Below are 13,282 nucleotides of genomic sequence, written 5' to 3' on the forward strand. Positions count from 1 at the left end.
ATGTTAAAGAAAAAATTGACTCTTTGAATAAATGTTTATGTTCACCAAATAATAGAATATTTCAGTTTTGAATGAGAAAATGAAAAGAATTATTATTTATAGCTCTTAAATCTTATAGCATATCTCAAGGTTTTTATTCCAAATGAATTAGAAAATTATTGGACAATGGACTTTAATAATAAGTAATCTGAATATTCACTTAATTCCTTTAGTAGCTGCTTACTGTTAATTTAATTTTGTTTTACTTACTGTTAATTTAATTTAATACTGTTAATTTAAAAGATTATTTAAGAACATAAAGACCTATATTGTAATAAAAATAGTGAAATTAAAATGTAGACTCAATAGTGATTTACAACCAGCATATATATTTATATGATGTATTTGTCTCTTTTTTGTGAGTTGTTTATTGGTGAAAGGCAGAGAATGGATCTGAAAATTGTTGTATGATGGTTTTTAAAAATTAATGTGGATTTCCACTTTATGTCTTTTAGTAGCTGATTACTATTAATTTAGTATTATTGTTCTACAACACACACACACACACACACACACACACACACACACACACACACACACACATTCAAAGCCCGACCTTGGGCTTGCATCCTGAGACTAGCTTGGGCTCAAAACTCTATTCTCTGCATGTAGAAAAGAAAAAGACAAACGAAAAAGACTAAACCTCAATACTCAATACCATATTGAGGAGGGGAAGATGACCCTCAGGCTTTCCTCACTGGTGTATGATGTCAGCTGCTATCAGTAAATGAGTCCTTTAATCTGGTGAGAGAGAGAAAGAGAAAGAGAGAGAGACAGATAGACAGACAGAGAAAGAGATAACATGGTAGGACCTGTTCCAGTCTTCCTGTCTCACAGAAGCAGGTCCCCAGTGTTCCTTACTTAAGTTCCTTCATTTTAGGTGATCTTAGCATGCACCAAATACCCATTATATTTATGTAGGGAGAAATCCACTTTAACCAATACCTTTATGGTATCCAGTTTGCTATAACAAGTGATTATTTTTATATTCAAAGCTGCAAAATATATTGAACACCAAGAAATTAGAGATCACTTTTACTTTTTTTGGTTAAGGTTATGTTCTCCTTAAGAATGGAGTCTTAGGCAGATATCTGAGAGAAATAATTAGATTTTGGGGACATGGATAGAAATCAGTGACTAGGAATCATATGAAATTGTAACAAGTAATCAGTATAAAGCTAAGATCAAGCTGGAAGTTATAGTCAAAGATAAAAGTTAGAGGTCAATTTAAAAGGTCGTTATCAGGTAGAAATAGATGTAGGAACAACACATTGGAACAATTTAGAAGGTAGTTTATTTGAAAATTATTGTTCTTTCTCTTCTTTTGAGTCCATGTCTTAGCTTAATTAATCTTAGGAGGCAAATTTGGATTCTTTAATTTAAGAATTTACTCGTGGATAGGGAAGATATAGGAAAATTGCTGAAGAATCTTTGAATCAGAATCATATTTTTTTTAATTCAAAGATATTTTATTTTCCCAATTATGGATAATAACATTTTTCAACATATGTTTTCTGAAATTATAAGATCCATATTGTCTCCTTCCCCCTCTTTCGGGGGATGGTAAGCAATTTGATCTGGATTATACATATATCTTGCAAAACATACTTTCATATTGACCATTGCTGTAAAAGAATACTCATATAAAACCAAAACCCCCAAAATAATAATTGTAAATAATTGAATTTGAAGGATAGTATGCTTTGATCTGCCTCTCACTCCAACAGTTTTTTCTCTGGAGGTGGAGTCCTTCAGAACTGTCCCAGATCATTATATTGCTAAGAGTAGCCAAGTCTGTCACAGTTGTTCAACATATTGTATTGCTGTGTCTAGTATAAAGCAAAATTTATTTCAGCATTTTATAAATTTAACAAGAGTATACTGAAACAACTTAGCTTTATGAAATAAAATAAAAGCCAAGATTCTAATCCATGAAATAAATTCATACAAGGGGCAGTTAGATAGTACAGTAGATAGAGGACCAAACATGGAGTCAAAGGACCTGGGTTCAAATATGGCCTCAGATACTTCCTAGTTGTGTGACTCTGGGTAAATCATTTAATGCAATTTCCTAGTCCTTTCTGCTCTTCTGTGTTAGAATGGATACTAGGACAAAAAGAAAGAGTTTAAAATAAGATATTAAATCAGTAAATAAGTTCATCTTTGCCCTTCATGTGATGTACCCTATATTCCAGATGGCAGTAAATTAAAGCTTTTAAGTGCCAGATCTCGGCTTTTTTATTGTAGTAATGGATGAAAAATTCCCTTAACTCTGGCCCTGACAAGTGATCCAGAATATTTTCAATTTGTTCAAATTATAAATTTTAGTGATATCTTTTGTGTATAGGTCATGTTCTGAGAATGAATGGGGGCTCCCATCATACTCAGGCCAGGCCTATATTACAAATAAAAAGAATGTCATTTTTGTTTGAATAACTAATTAGTATTGACTTTTTAAAAAACTTTGAAATCCTCAGTGTACAACTTAATGAAATATGCTGCACATACTTATGCTGGTTATTTACAATTTGGAATCATATTTTGGATTTTCAGAATCATTGAATTATATAATTTGAGAGTTGGAATCAACCTCAGTGACCATCTAATTGAACTTATGTATGAAAGGGAATAACACTAACAGACACATTTTTTCCTAGCTTTAATTCAAAGACATACAAAGAGGGGGACCTCATCCTCTCTTTATATATAGTGTCTTCCACCTTTGAATAGCTCTAATTGTTAGAAAGTCAAGCCTAAATTGACTTCTTTCTACCTTCCATCCAATGTTCCTAGTTCTGTCCTCTAGGAACAAATGATAGAAGTCTAATTGCCTTCACAAATACTTGAAAATAGCTAAGATATTCCCCCTCTTTTCCAGGGCAAATGTGCCTGTACCTAGTTCCTTAACTGATCCTTTTTTTTGACATGGACTTATTGCCTTTTAGCATTCTGGTTGTTTTCCTATGCATACTAACTTATCGATGCCTTTTTAAAACTTTGGCATTCAAAATTTACTTCAAATAAGATCTGAAATAATGAAGATAATGAAAGCAGAATACATTAAGAATATCATCCCCTTACTGTTAGTAGGTATAACCCTCTTAGTGCAACCCCAGATCTCATTAGTTTCTTCAGGGCTATTATATCACATTGATGAGATATATTGAATTTATACTTCATTAAAACCTGTAGAATTTTTTTAGAATACTTTCTTTCTATCCTTCTTCTTCCATCTTATAAAGTTAATTTTTTATTTGTTCAAATGAAAGATTTTACATTTGTCCTTATTAATTTCAGCTTTTTAGATTCAGCCTTCTGGTCTTTTCTGGATCCTGACTTATCATCCAGTATACTAACTATGTATCCCAGCTTTGTATCTTTTATAAATTTGATGATCAATGGCTTTCTTTAAGTCATGGATAAAAATGTTAAACATTACAGAGCCAAGCATAGATCTGTAGTACCTTGCTATAAACCTCCTGCCATGTTAACATTGGACCATTAACAATTATTCTTTGACTTGTGCCAAGCAAACAGTTCTGAATCTGATTGTATTATTGTTTAACCAAGAAATTCTTAACCTTTTTTTTGTGTGACAATCCCCTTTGACAGTCTGGTGAAGTCCATGGACCATTCTCAAAATAATATTTTTAAATGTATAAAATAAAATATATAGGATTACAAAAGAAACCAATTATGTTGAAATAATTATAAAAATATTTTTAAAAATGCCCTCCTAAATCTATCTGCAGATTTTTCTGGATCTGTGGATCCCAAGTTAAGAACCAATCTATTCCATGCCTTTCAGTCTTTTCCACCAGAGTTGTAGAAAATGCTTTGTCAAAAGCTATACTAAAGTATAGGTATATTATTTGCCTAGCACCCCCTTTAAAATCCTGTCTAAAATTTGTGGGAAATAGGTTAATCTTTCATAACCTGTTCTTAATGAGTCCATTCTTTGAACCATTGCTTCCCTTAATAGTTTTTCTCTAATCATCTTTTTAAATGATTCATTCTTGAATTTTCATAGGAATCAAAATCAAGCTCACTGGCCTATAATTTGCAGATTCTGTTGGCCTTCTTCAGTCTTTTAGTATCTTTGTTGTTTTTCATAATCTTTTAGATATCACCCACAGTGGCTCAGCAGACATTTCTGCTAATTCTTTCAGGACTGAATAGTTCAACTGAGGTGAGTGACTTTAATTCATTAAGTGTAGAGATGTGCTTTCATACTGTCTCCTTACTCATATGATATGCCAGTGTATCAACTCTGTTTTAGTAAATTTTATTCTTTCATTTCCATTGTGAATGTTATTCTCCTTTTCAGAGAAACAAAAAAAAATTGAATGCCTTTGCCATATTTCTGTTGTTAGGAATCATCATTATTCCATTCACACCAGGAAAGTTCCCATTTCAGTCTTGGATCCTCTCTTTTCTCTCAGCAAAAGTTAAAAATAGACCATTATTGGTTGTCTTTAGCTTTCACGGCAACCTTTAGCTCATTTTGACCTTTGGCATTCCTAACACTATTTTTCACAGTTGTGCCATGTTTATATTCATCTTCTGTTTCTGGTCTTCTATCTTGTATACATATCAATTTTTTAAAAGTTTATATCTTTTGTTTTTACATCAAATCAATATCCTTCTTTCTCTCAGAGAGCCATCTCTTTATAACCAATTTTTTTTTCCAAAAAGAAAGAAAAGAAAAAAAAATCAGCAAAATCTGATTAGTACATTGAAAAAAATATGGCAGTATCTTGAAAGTCTTAGTGCACTGTTAGGCTTTTCAGAGCATACCTATGGATCTCTCACCTTTGCAAAGGAGGAGGTTGAAGAGTCTTCTCAAATCTCTTCCTTGGGGCCAAGACTATACTTTGTAATTTTTCACTATTCATTTTATTTTTTTATTTTCATTTATTCATTTAGTTATTTATTTAAAGATTTAGAATATTTTTTCATAGTTACATGATTCATGTTTTTTCCCTCTCTCCCTACCCCACTCCCCCTGTAGCCACCTGGGTTTTACATGTATCATTGGTCAAGACCTATTTCCATATTTTTGAGAGTTGCACTATGGTGATCATTTAGAGTGTATATCCCTAATAATATCCCCATCAACTCATGTGTTCAAACAGTTGTTTTTCTTCTGTGTTTCTACTCCCACAGTTCTTCCTCTGAATGTGGATAGCGTTCTTTCTCATGAGTCCCTCAAAATTGTTATGGATCATTGCATTGCTGCTAGTAGAGAAGTCCATTATGTTCAGTTATACCACAGTGTATCAGTCTCTGTGTATAATGTTCTCTTGGTTCTGCTCCTTTCACTCTGCTTCAATTTTTGGAGGTCATTCCACTTCACATGGAAATCCTCTTGTTCATTATTCCTTTGAGCACAATAGTATTCCATCACTAACAGATACCACAATTTGTTTAGCCATTCCCCAATTGAAGGGCATCCCCTCATTTTCCAATTTTTTGCCACCACAAAGAGCGTGGCTATAAATATTTTTGTACAAGTCGTTTCCCCTATGATCTCTTTGGAGTATAAACCCAGCTGGATCAAAGGGCAGACAGTCTTTCATAGCCCTTTGGACATAGTTCTGTATTATTTAAAATTTCTGGGGATTCCACTTAGAGGTATTTTGGGGCTCATTTGAGCTTTTAAATGACAAACTTCCTGTGGACATTTTGGGGGGACTTTGAAACTACATTTTCCATGAGTCAATGGGTTTCCGGTTTTGGATGTAGTGACATCTCCAACATAAAGTGCAGCTTAAATTTGGAGGTCGGCCTTGAGACTGCCTCTCTTTTTGCTACGTAGACAAGATGGGACAAGATGGCGGGAAGTTTGAAACTAGAACTTAGTAAAAGGCGCATGGTATATTTTATTCTACCAACATGGGCCTAATTAAAATATTACTTTTCCTCTTAACATCAGCCTTTATCATTTTAAAATATAACAGTTTCAAATTGCCATCCAGAATGGTTGGATCAATTTACAACTCCACCAGCAATGCATTAATGTCCCAATTTTGCTCCATCCCCTCCAACATTTGCTCCATTAGCGTCATGTTAGCTAATCTGCTAGGTGTGAGGTGGTATCTCAGAGTTACTTTGATTTGCATTTCTCTAATTATAAGGGATTTAGAACACTTTTTCATGTGTTTGTTGATAGTTTTGATTTCTTTATCTGAAAATTGCCTATTCATGTCCCTTGCCCATTTATCAATTGGGGAATGGCTTGATTTTTTGGTACAATTGATTTAGCTCCTTATATATTTGAGTAATTAGATCTTTGTCAGTTTTTTGTTATGAAGATTTTTTCCCCAGTTTGTTGTTTCCCTTCTAATTTTGGTTGTGTTGGTTATGTTTGTACAAAATCTTTTTAATTTAATGCAATAAAAATTATTTATTTTACGTTTTGTAATTTTTTCTAACTCTTGTTTGGTTTAAAAATCTTTTCTTTTCCAAAAATCTGACAAGTATACTATTCTGTCCTCACCTAATTTACTTATAGTTTCCTTCTTTATGTTCAAATCATTCACCCATTCCGAATTTATCTTGGTGTAGGGTGTGAGATGTTGATCTAGACCCCATCTCTCCCATATTGTTTTCCAAATTTCCCAGCAGTTTTTGTCAAATAGTGGATTTTTGTCCCCAAAATTGGGCTCTTTGGGTTTGTCATATACTGTCTTGCTGATGTCACTTACCCCGAGTCTATTCCACTGATCCTCCCTTCTGTCTCTTTGCCAGTACCATATTGTTTTGCTGACTACTGCTTTATAGTACAGTTTAAGATCTGGTACTGCTAGGCCACTTTCCTTCACATTTTTTTCATTATTTCCCTTGATATTCTTGATCTTTTGTTCTTCCAAATAAACTTTGTTATAGTTTTTTCTAATTCAGTAAAAAAAAGTTTTTTGGTAGTTTGGTAGGTATGGCACTAAATAAGTAAATTAATTTGGGTAGAATGGTCATTTTTATTATGTTAGCTCATCCTACCCATGAGCAATCAATGTTTTTCTAATTGTTTAGATCTAGTTTTAATTGTGTGGAAAATGTTTTGTAATTGTGTTTGTATAATTCCTGTGTTTGTTTTGGTAGATTGATTCCTAAGTATTTTATATTGTCTAGGGTGATTTTAAATGGAATTTCTCTTTCTAACTCTTGCTACTGAGATGTGTTGGAAATATGTAGAAATGCTGATGATTTATGTGGGTTTATTTTGAAAACTGCAACTTTGCTAAAGTTGTTGATTATTTCTACTAGTTTTTTACTTGATTCTCTAGGATTTTTTAAGTAGACCATCATATCATCTGCAAAGAGTGATAGCTTAGTCTCCTCCTTACCTATTTTAATGTCTTCTATTTCTTTTTCTTCTCTAATTGCTACTGCTAGTGTTTTTAGTACAATGTTAAATAATAGAGGTGATAATGGGCATCCTTGTTTCATGCCTGATCTTACTGTGAAGGCTTCTAATTTATCCCCTATGCATATGATGCTTGTTGATGGTTTTAGATATATACTGTTTATTATTTTTAGGAAAGGTCTTTCTATTCCTATACTTTCTAGTGTTTTCAATAGGAATGGGTGTTGTATTTTGTCAAACACTTTTTCAGCATCTATTGAGATAATCATGTGGTTTTTGTTGGTTTGCTTGTTGATATGGTCAATTATGTGGATGGTTTTCCTAATGTTGAACCGTCCTTGCATTCCTGGTATAAATCCCACCTGATCATAATGAATAACCCTTGTGATTACTTGCTGGAGCCTTTTTGCTGGTATTCTGTTTAAGATTTTTGTATCTATGTTCATTAAGGAGATTGGTCTGTAGTTTTCTTTCCTCTGTTTTTGTTCTACTTGGCTTTGGAATCAGTACCATATTTGTGTCATAAAAGGAATTTGATAGAACTTCTTTGCTTATTATGTGAAATAGTTTGTATAGCATTTGGATTAGTTGTTCTTTGAACGTTTGATAGAATTCATTTGTGAATTTTTTTAGGGATTTTTTCTTAGGGAGTTCTTTGATGGCCTGTTCAATTTCTTTTTCTGATATAGGATTATTTAAGTATTCTATTTCTTCTGCTGTTAATCTAGGCAATTTATATTTTTGTAAATATTCATCCATATCATCTAGATTGCTATATTTATTGCCATATAGTTGGGCAAAATAGTTTTTAATGATTCCATTGATTTCCTCTTCATTAGAGGTGAGGTTTCCCTTTTCATCTTTGATACTGTTAATTTGGTTTTCTTCTTTCTTTTTTTTAATTAGATTTACGAGTACTTTGTCAATTTTATTTGTTTTTTCAAAGTACCAGCTTCTAGTCTTATTTATTCAATAGTTCTTTTGCTTTCGATTTTATTAATTTCTCCTTTAATTTTATGATCTCTAATTTAGTTTTCATCCGGGGATTTTTAATTTGCTTGCTTTCTAGTTTTTTGAATTGTATGCCTAATTCATTGATCTTTGCCCTCTCTAATTTGTCAATATATGCACTCAAGAATATAAATTTCCCCCTGAGTACTGCTATGGCTGCATCCCATAGATTTTGGTAGGATGTCTCATCATTGTCATTCTCTTCAATGAAATTATTGTTTCTATGATTTGTTCTCTAACTGATTTTGGAGAATCATATTATTTAATTTCTAATTAATGTTTGATTTGCCTATCCAGGTACCCTTACTAATTATTATTTTTATTGCATTATCTGAAAAGGTTACATTTATTATTTCTGCTCTTTTGCATTTGTTTGCCATGTTTCTATGCCCTAATACATGGTCAGTGTTTGTGAATGTACCATGTGCTGCTGAAAAGAAAGTGCATTCTTTTTGTCCCTATTTATTTTTCTTCACATATCTATTAACTCTTATTTTTCTAGGATTTCATTCGCCTTTCTTGCCTCTTTCTTATTTATTTTTTAGGTTGATTTATCTAGATCTGATAGAGGAAGGTTCAGGTCTCCCAGTAGTATAGTTTTACTATCTATTTCATCCTTGAGCTCTGCCAGTTTCTTCTTTAGAAATTTGGATGCTGTACCATTTGGTGCATACATGTTGAGTACTGATATCTCCTCATTGTCTATGCTGCCTTTTATCAGGATGTAATTACCTTCTCTATTTCTTTTAATCATATCTATTTTTACTTTGGCTTCATCAGATATCATAATTGCAACTCCTGCCTCCTTTTTCTCAGTTGAGGCCCAATAGATTTTTCTCTGGCCTTTAACCTTTACCCTGTATATATCTACCTGCCTTATGTGTGTTTCTTGTAGACAACATATGATAGGATTTTTTTTTTCTAATCCACTATGCTATTTGGTTCCTTTTTATGGGCGAGTTCATCTCATTCACATTCAGAGTTATGATTATCAGCTGTGTATTCCCCAACATTTTGATATCCTCTCCTAGTTCTGCTCTTTCTTCTTTTGCTATTTCCTTTTAGACCAGCATTTTGCTTTAAACCAATCCCCCTTATCCCCTCCCTTAGAAGTGAACTAAACTCTTTCTGCCTCCTCTCTTTTTGTTCTCCTCTTGTTGTTTTTTAAGGCCTATTCAATTCCCTCTCCCTCTCTTTTTCCCTCCCTTTTTCAACTCCCCATCCCACTACTCCCCTTGGTTTATCACTTCTAACTTTCCCCATAGGGTAAGATAGAATTTGATATCCCAGTGGATCTAGCTGCTCTTCCCTATCAGAATTGATTCCACTGAGAGTAAGGTTTAAGTATTTCCTATTAATACTCTCTTCCTCTCTTTCTTATAATAGGATTCATTCCCTTCCCATGTACCACTTTGTGTGGTATAGATTATCCTATTTTTCTTATTCCTTCAAGTTTCTCTTGGTGCCATCTTCTATTCCCCCCCCTTTTCTTTTTTTTTGCATATTGTCAGACCATTTAGTACTCCAACCTCTCCCTATGAGTAATTCTTCTAATTAGTATAATAGTGAATACAAATTTTGAGAGTTACACATAACATTTCTCCATATAGGAATGCAAATCATTTGATCTTATTGAAGCCTTTAAAGAAGTAAATTTTTAAAAAAAGAATTTTTTAAATTTTCCTTCTCCTTCTTATTTACCTTTTCATGTTTCTCTTGATTTTTGTGGTTGGATATCAAACTTTCTGTTTAGTTCTGGTCTTTTCTTTAAAAATACTTGGAAATTTTCTATTTTGTTGAATGCCCATAATTTCCCCTGGAAGGATATAGTCAGTTTTGATGGGTAGGTGATCCTTAGTTGTAGTTCTCTTGCCTTTCTGAATATCATATTCCAAGCCTCATGGTCTTTTAGTGTGGAGGCTGCCAGATCCTGTGTAATCCCGATTTGTGTTCCTTGATATCTGAATTGTCTTTTTCTGGCTTCTTGTAATATTTTCTCCTTAACTTGGAAACTGTTGAATTTGGCAATTATATTCCTGGGGGTTGTCTTTTGAGGATTTAGTGTACAGGGTGATCTATGGATTCTTTCAATGCCTAATTTGCCCTCTTTTTCAAGAATATCAGGGCAGTTTTCTTGGATAATTACTTGTAGTTTAATGTCAAGATTCCTGCTTGTTTCTGATTTTTTCAGGAAGACCAATGATTCTCAAATTGTTTCTTCTAGACTTGCTTTCTTGGTTTGCCATTTTTTCAGAGAGATATTTCATGTTTCCTTTTATTTTGTCAGTCTTTTGACTTTGCTTTATTAGTTTTTGCTGTCTTGCAAGATCATTGGTTTCTACTTGCCCAATTCTGGTCTTTAGAGACTGATTTTCTCCTATAATCTTTTGATTTTCCTTTTCAGTTTGGTCTATCCTGTTTGTTTATGATTTCCAGCTATTTAATTTCAGTCTCCAATTTGCTTATCATTTCATTTGATTTGGGGGCATCTTTTTACAATTGGGAGTTTCTGTCTTTTAAACTGTTAATTTCTTTTTGAGCTATTTCCCACTTTTCTTGCAAAATCTCTTCCATCTTTCTCATGATCTCAGATTTGAACTCTTTTAAGAGTTTGTGACCAGGGGGCAGCAGGGTAGCTCAGTGATTGAGAGTCAGGCCCAGGGAGGTCCTAAGTTCAAATCTGGCCTCAGACACTTCCCAGCTGTGTGACCCTGGGCAAGTCACTTGATCCCCATTGCCCACCCTTACCACTTTTCCACCTATGAGCCAATACACAGAAGTTAAGGGTTAAAAGAAAAGAGTTTGTGACCAATTTTCATTTTTTGGGAAGGTTTGAATGTATTTACTTGTTTGTCCTCTTCTACTGTCTCCTTTGTGGTCAGAATTTTTTTCTCCATACAAATTATCTAGGGTCAGTGCCTTTCTGTTGTTCTTCTGGTTGAAATTTCTTGTGTATTGTTTGCCGTTGTTATGCTGGTTTTTCCTTTTCAGCCAAAAGTCTGAGTGAGGTGGGCAGGCTTTCTGTGTATGGAGCTATGGAACAGTTTTTGCCTGAGGTTACTTTAAGAGCCTCAGAGCACCTTTTACTGTCTGCTAGGCTTCTGCTGTCTGCCACCTATCTCAGCTCTATCCCTGCGCTCAAGGTTTGCACTTTTTAGCCTCCTGGGGTCTCAAGTCTAGGTGTTCTCAGGGACAAGTCCCTGGTGGTCCCAGTTAGCTGCCAAGAACCTAGAGATTGCTCTATGTTCACTCTAATTCTGGCAGACTGGCTCTCACTCTGGCACCATAGGTGGGGTGGGGGAGGGTTGATCAGCTTCTGTTTTGGTGGGAGCTATTTCACCTCCTTATAGCATGGAAATGCCCAAATCTCATGTATCTTTGATCCTGTGCCCTATTGTGGGGTCCCTTCATTCATTTGGATTTGGGTTTTTTTGTCCTTTTTAGGTATCATGTATGGTTCAGTGGTTAGGAGAGTTAAGCTCCCTGCTTCTATGCTGTAGCCATCTTAACCCAGAAGCCTCTCCCAATTCATTTTAAATTGTTTTGTGGTTATTACTTTTTTACTTACATTGTGTAGTCATTGTGTTTGTTTTCCTTCCTTAGTTGTTTTACTAGGACTGTATTGGTCTCAGAAAAGTAATTTGACAGAGTGCTTGCTGCCTCATTTTTTGAGAATACTTTACATAATACTGGTATTAAAAAGCAAAAAATACTTTCTGTCATTGGTTTAAAGGAAGAAGAGGGCAAGAGTTAGGCAATTGGAGTTAAATGACTTGTCCAAGGTCACATAGCTAGGAAATGTCCAAGGCCAAAATTTGAATAAAGTATTGTTATTAATTGTCTTTAAAAATGTGATAAAATTTTCCTGTGACTCTTTCAGGACCAGTGATATTTTTTCCTTGGATAGTTGCTTTATAGGTAGTTCTATTTACTTTTCTGAGATTGTATTATTTAATGTTATCTGTGTGATCTTTAATTAGTTTGGGTACTTTATACATTTTTTAGGCATTTCTAATTTTATTGTATAAAACTGTGTAATAGGTTCTGACAATTCTTTTTATTTTCCCTGGTTTTGTTGTGATTTCACTATGCTCATTTGTTATTTTGTTGAGTTGATTTTCTATCCCTTTATTCTTAGTCAGGGTATCTATAGATTAAAAAAAATCAATTTCAATAGTCTTTTCTAAGGGTATCTCTTAGTTTTATTGTTATTTCTATAAACTTTGAGTTTCTGTTTTATTTATTCTCTTAATTTTTAATATTTTATTTTGTACTAATTTTGGTTTAGTTTGTTAGCTTTCAGATTTTTAAAAATGCACATTCAGTTAATTAAACCTCTTTTTCTATTTTGTTAATATATTTTAGAGATATATTTTTTCTTCTGAGAACAGCTTTAGCTGCATTGAAAAAATTTTATTATGCTGCTTTATGATTACAATTTTTTTTCCTATAAAATTGTTCTTTGACCTACTAATTACTTAGGATTTCATTGTCATGTTTCCATTTGGTTCTATGTCTTTTATTTGTGCTCTCTAAACTATCTTTATTTTATTATGACCTATACAATAAATTTTACTATTTATGTCTTTTTATAATTATTTGTTATGTTTCTGTAATCTCTAATTAGAGTGGGCAGAATGCTGTGAGTTTATGACAATTTGGAAACTTTTTTTTTGTCAGAGTGCTGTTGTTTTCCTGCCCTTAGGTACATAACACACATTGGCAAATTTCTGGCTTATTTACCTATGTTCATTCCATTTTCCTGTGGCATCCTTTTCTAATGTCCACAAGGTTCTGGATTTACTTTTTTTGCAGTCTGCAGCTGAATAAAAATAATATAACTTATTTTTGGACTTCGTGATCATT

At 33.4% G+C, this 13,282-nt stretch overlaps 1 protein-coding gene across 1 annotated transcript in view; it reads left to right on the top strand.

Annotated features, from left to right (window-relative positions):
- LOC123242471 (heat shock transcription factor 2 binding protein) overlaps positions 1-13,282 on the top strand; it is a 139,413-nt gene that overhangs the window by 47,224 nt on the left and 78,907 nt on the right. The window lies entirely within an intron of this gene.

The sequence above is a fragment of the Gracilinanus agilis genome, chromosome 3 (assembly GCF_016433145.1).
Source record: "Gracilinanus agilis isolate LMUSP501 chromosome 3, AgileGrace, whole genome shotgun sequence".
Classification (NCBI taxonomy): domain Eukaryota; kingdom Metazoa; phylum Chordata; class Mammalia; order Didelphimorphia; family Didelphidae; genus Gracilinanus; species Gracilinanus agilis.